The sequence below is a fragment of the Camelus bactrianus genome, chromosome 5 (assembly GCF_048773025.1).
Source record: "Camelus bactrianus isolate YW-2024 breed Bactrian camel chromosome 5, ASM4877302v1, whole genome shotgun sequence".
Lineage (NCBI taxonomy): Eukaryota > Metazoa > Chordata > Mammalia > Artiodactyla > Camelidae > Camelus > Camelus bactrianus.
In genome coordinates this window covers 51,160,864-51,166,992 of record NC_133543.1, presented here as the reverse complement: position 1 = coordinate 51,166,992, position 6,129 = coordinate 51,160,864, and positions in this window count along the sequence as shown.

Genomic DNA, 6,129 nt, shown 5'->3' with positions numbered 1-6,129 from the left:
CAGCAACCCCGGCCCCATGTCACTTGAAGTCCTTCTCCAGCATCTCTAGCCCAAGGGCTAGCCTTCCTGTGCTCGCCCACCACCCTTGAATCAAGCTTTTCCTTCTTATATGGTGCTGTACTTGAACTCTGTGTAACTTTCACCCATGACCCTGGACCTATCATTCTTTGCCACCTGGAGTGAGACTTAATTCCTGTTTCATAGGAGGCTCCTTCAAGTGGGCTGGCCTGTCTCCAGCCCTCTGCTGGCTCCCTCTCCTTCCAAATCAACAACAGCAGGGTCTTCAGCTCCACCTCAGCTGATGGTTGTCAGAGAACTTTCACTTCCTGGCCACCCTCTCTAGAGCATCTGTGGCCATGTGAGAGTGGGGCTCCCAACAGTGAAGGCAGCATTTCACCGGTGCTCTGAGCAGTTGGGAGTAGACACAGCCATCATCAGCTTTATTCTATGTGTTGTAAATTTCAAGTCTAAACCAAGAGCAAAGCAACTTTTACTTTTTTTTCCCTTCTTGGGGCTGGGAGTTGGGGAGGGCAGTTACATCATATCATTAAATCACACATTTGGCTCACTTTGAGCTGAAACTGCATGAAACACCTCACTCATTTCCACATTGTGGCTCCAAATCCCATGCTTGCTTTTTTGGGGAACAACAGCAGAACCCCACATGTTTTCCTCTATTGTTTTGTCTTATTAGTCCATGGTTGGAACTCACAGAAACATATTAGGTGCAGACTCTATCTTATGTTTTCCCCTGGTGGGTTAACCTGCCTCTGTGTCTTCATCTAAGTCAGTGATGAAAAGTGATCCCCTCCTGGACAGAACTCAGCTCAGATTCCATTCTACTTTGGAGGGGAAGGAGATGCCAGTTGGAGGGTGGGAGTATGGAGAAAATTTGAGTGCTCGGAAACTTTTCTGACCAGACTCCTTTATTTCTTTCATTCAGAATGAGCATTGGAATTTGTAAAGTATGGAGCTAACTGTATTTTTGCTCATGAAAGCAAGCCACATTTCTTAGAAGGGTGTTAGCCGCCAGGTGCAGAGAGTGAAGAGGAAAGAAAGAAGAGCCTGAGTACCCTTGTCCATCATTTCTCTCCATGGTTCAAGAGCATGGAGAAGAAGCCTGGGGATCCCTGGCCAGAAGGCTTGTTTTACGCATACAGTACTCAGAATTTTAGAGTTTTTGATTTAGGGTGGCTCCAGAGTTCCAGAAAGAACTTTAAGAAAACATTTTATTTTGGGATTTAAAGTCCATTATCTAATTTCTCACTCTTATTTTTTTCACCAAGAGGGAGTTTAGGAACTGTTAGAGTTAAAAGCATCTTGGATATTAGTCTCCTCATTTGTAAGATGAACAATGAAAGTGCCTGTTGTGTAAAAGCTGTAAAAGCTATGTGAGAAAACGCATAAACAGTCCATCTGGGTGAACCTTGGCTCATTTGAAAGCCAATGAACACAAACCCTTATTATCATGACAGTTACAGAAACAGCAGTCCTTTCTTCCCTCTCTCCTCTTCCCTGATAGATTTTGGATCAAAAATAATAAAGAACATTCTATAAACTAGAGCTAGTAAACAAGGTAATTAGAAGGTGCGGCATTGGAGGAAAAACCTGTCATACTGGGAATGTTGTTAGTGAAAACATTTCTGTGAGACATACTAGGCTATATGTCCTCTTTCAGCCAAGTTGGAATGTCCAGCCCCTTACTAGTATTATCTATGATTGCAGCGTGTTAGCATTAGGAGGCCCTGACCTTGGCCTGGCTAAGATCCACTCCCTTCTCTCGTTAGTATTTCCAGGGCTAGTGCCAGCCACAGTGACTAGGACAGTCTGCCCCATTACCTCCCAGTAGTACTCCCAGCATCACTTCTCTGCACTGAAAAAAATACAGCCATAGGAAAACATAGTACTTGCAAGGTACTAGTCTGCTGTCCTTCCTTTTTCTGATCTTAAAAGCTAAGGGATTCAAAGAGTTGGTCTTGAGTAAGGATGGATAATGTAAGGCCTTTATTGAGATTAGCAAAAAGTGTTTACATATAAATTCCTGAAATGTTTAACAGCAATAATAACAAATAAAATGAACAAAAAAGATGGAAAGAAGGAAAAGAAAATCAAGAAATCCAGTTAGAAAACTTCAAGAACCTGAGAAATGATGTATAAGTGCTTTTGTTATTTAACTGTAAGTGAGGAAATTTGAAAATAGAATATAGGAAAACAAAACAGTATATTTATATATACTCAAAATTATACATCTCTTATACATAATAATTATTGCCTAGGCAAGACCTAGTATTGAAATTTAGAAAAAGACTCTGTAAGACTTGATTTCTATATAATACATGAGTTCTGAGCATGAGTTCTGACATCAGCCTGCTTGGGTTTGAACCTTGGCCCACACTTGGGCAAATTGCACACCTCTCTGTGCCTTCATTTCTCTGTCTCTAAAAAACATATTTAATATCCAAAATATATAAGGAACTACTTCAACTTAATAGCAAAAAACCAAATAACCTGATTAAAAAATGGGCAAAGGACTTGAATAGACATTTCTTCAAAGAAGATGTGCAAAGGGCCACGAGTTACATGAAAAGATGCTCAGTATCACTAATTACTAAGCATCAAATAATGCAAAGCAAAACCACGATGAAGCATCACCTTACACCTATTAGGATGGCTATTACAAGAAAAACAAAAGACAAGTGTTGGTGAGGATATAGAAAACGTGAACCCTTGTGCACTGCTGGTGGGAATGTAAAATGGTGCAGCTGCTATGGAAAATATTATAGAGGTTCCTCAAAAAATTAAAAATAGAAATGCTATATGATCCAGCAATCCCATTTCTGGGCATTTATCCAGAAGAATTGAAATCAGAATCACAAAGGGATATTTGCAATTCCATGTTCATTGTAGCACTATTCACAATAGCCCAAATGTGGAAACAATCTAAAAGGTCCATCATCAGCTGAATGGATAGAGGAAATATGGTCTATACTTACAAAGGAATATTATTCAGCCTTTAAAAAGGAAGGGAATCTCTCCATATGCCTCAGTATGGATGACCCTAAAAGACATTACACTAAGTGAAATAAGCCAGTCACGGAAATACAGATACTGCATGTTACCACTAACGTGAGGTATGTGAAACAGTCAAACTCATAGGAGCAGAGTGGAGTGGTGGTGGCTAGGGACTAGGGGAGAGGGAAGTGGGGAGATGCTATTCAACTGGTAAAGAAGTTCATTTATGCAAGATGATTATGTTCTAGAGATTTGTTGTACAGCATAGTGCCTACAGTTTACAATATTGTATTGTACACTTAATTTGTTAAGAGGCTAGATCTCGTGTTAAGTGTTGCTACCACATTAAAAACAAACAAAAAGAAAAAAAATGTCTAAGATATGGTTAGGGTTAGATGAAATCATTCATGCAATGTACAAATGCATGAAGAACCTGACATGTACTAAGTGTTATATAACCATTACTATTGTTTTTCTTCTTATACCTGTGGGAAGATAGATTCCTTGGATTACTTGATCCATAACCAAGGTACCATCATTAATCGGGTGGCATCGTACTCAAGTTCTAGTTGCTATTTCTGGCGGTGGAGAGGGGGAACATACCCAGAGGGCTAAGTAAATATTTTACCTAGGCATGAGACTGGATGGTTTTGGCTGGGGCTCATGCTATGTATCTGTAGCAGAATTCTTTCCAGTTTTTTTAGAGGAACTGAAAGAGAACTGTTCAGGGAAGCTGCTGGTGTCCAGTGTGACAGAATGCTATGTTGCCTTGCCTGACCTAGTTCAGGCTGGTGGGCTATTTATTTCCAGGAACTAATCAAGCAAGAGCTATGATCTAGTTCTTTCCTGGGCAGGTGCTGTGCAAAATGTGCTTGGAAACTTTGCTAAACCAGAATCTGCATAGGAGCCTGGTTATTTTAATGCATCACACAGAAGAATGGATATTACTCATATTTTGTTTTTTTTAAAAATCACAGAGTTAAGGAAGAATATCAATATTATGAATATCAACAGAATTGTCTTATTTTTCAACAGGCAAACATTTATGAAACTGTGGCCAGCACTATCCTTCTAAACTGTGGCTTAGATTAAGTTGTCACAAATAATTTTGAAATATTAAAAAGCTTTTCATTTTGAGAATGTTTAGCTATTTCCTCCACACAGATGGTCCTGTGATCTCTCATGTTCTTGAGAATTATTGGGATTGATTGCGTGGAGAAGAGTAAAAATTGGTCATTTTTTCTTAGAAGCTCCTGGAAGTTTTCCTCATTAAATATTGGGCTGGGTTGCCCATAGAAGTTATGGAATTTCTGGAGAGATTTTAAATAGAAGAGATTCTCTGTAGCCTGGATGATTTGGGTATGTCCTGCCTGTAGGCAGAGAAATGGACAAAATGATTCCTGATACTCTCTTTATTCTGTGACCCCTGGGCCCAGGAAGGCTCAACGCAGAGGCAGGCTCCTTCACAGTGTCTCTGGACCAACAGGTCTTAGGAAATCCCTATGACAGCACTGATTAATCTTGGAGGGGAGATTGATAGCAGAACCAGAGGTAGGGAGCCCTTATGGAAGTACCCAAGGGCTTCAGGAAGTTATAGGAGTTTGAACTGATAACATTGATAGCACAACTAATGGGGTCAGCGAGTTCGACCTTAAGTGATAGATTGCCCCTTAGTCAGAAAGGCAAATACAAGCTGATTTCTCAATTTATTTAACAAATATTTATTGAACACTGGCCTATGTGCCAGCAATGTGCTAGGCAAGGGAATACAAAATAAGCAAAGCATCTTGGTTCCTGATTTCATGGAACTTAAAATTTGATAGGGAAGACCAATATTAACTAACTTACTAATCACACACATATATAATTACAGTCTATGATAAGCGCCCTGAAGTAAATCACAGGGTGCAGTGACAACGTATCAGATGGGAACCTGGTGGGGATGACAAGGTAGTGGTCAGAATTTGAAACTCTGTGGGCTTCCCTGAGGAAGGGGCTAAGATCTGTAGGATGAGGGAACGAGATGCACAGGTAAAATGGGGATGTTCTAGGCAGGAGCATGGGCAAACGTCCTGAGATGGCAAAATGAGGATAAGTAGCCTAAAGTGAGGCTGATGAGGCATGCCAGGACAATGTTATTTACATTGTGCATTTTAATCTGAGCCAAAGTGCAATGGGAACACACTGAAGGGTTTAAGAAAGTGGAGGTAGAGAGAAGAGTGGAATGATCAGATTTTAATTCTGAAAAATTCTGACCACTGTGAGGAGAAATCATGGAAGGGACACATGATAGATAGGCTATAGTTGAGATGAAAGATGATGGAAAGTTGGACAGATGACTGCCCTGGAGATGAAGAGAGGTCTCTGTAGGAGATAGAATTGACAGTAGTTGATGCTGGACCGGGAAAAAGTAGATTGGGTGAGGGAGATAAAAATTCCAGATTTAAATATATTGTGGATGTTCAGATAGAGTGATTTCAGACACAGCTGGATTTTTAGATGAGATCAAAGGGAAAGTCTAGAAAGTTCTCCTGGTCCCACCAAACTAAGTGGGAAAGGACCTCCCAAGCTAGATGTGTTAGAAGACAACATCTCAATTCATCTTGACCATGGATTCCTGGAGAAGCTCCTCTAAGGCATCCTGAGAAGTGGCCTCAGGCTTTGGATTATATTAAGCTCTGTGAAGGAAGAGACCATATCCATTTTGTTCCTGACCGTATGTCAGTGCTCAGCAGAAAGCCCAGCACACATGTTCTTCAAAATACTATTGATAAAAATATGATATTCTCCCAAGAGCACAGAGAATATAGTAAGTGATGGCGAGATGGAGAGATGTCCAGGAACCCGTCTGTCAGACTCCTGGTGCAGTGACCTTCTCCATCCCTCTTTGCCTCCTAGGTCTTGTGCTTTTGTTGAGACTATGCCTTTATACTCCAGATACCCCCACCTTCTCATTTCGTTTAAAAAGCTCTAAACGTTGCTTGGGTGAATATATTTGGTTTTACTCTGAGGTGACACCATCTTTGGGAGCATTCATTTAAGTACAGGATTTTTCGGGGTTGGATGAATTAGGGAGTTACCAATTGTAGCTACTTGGAGAAATGAGCCAAGAACTCA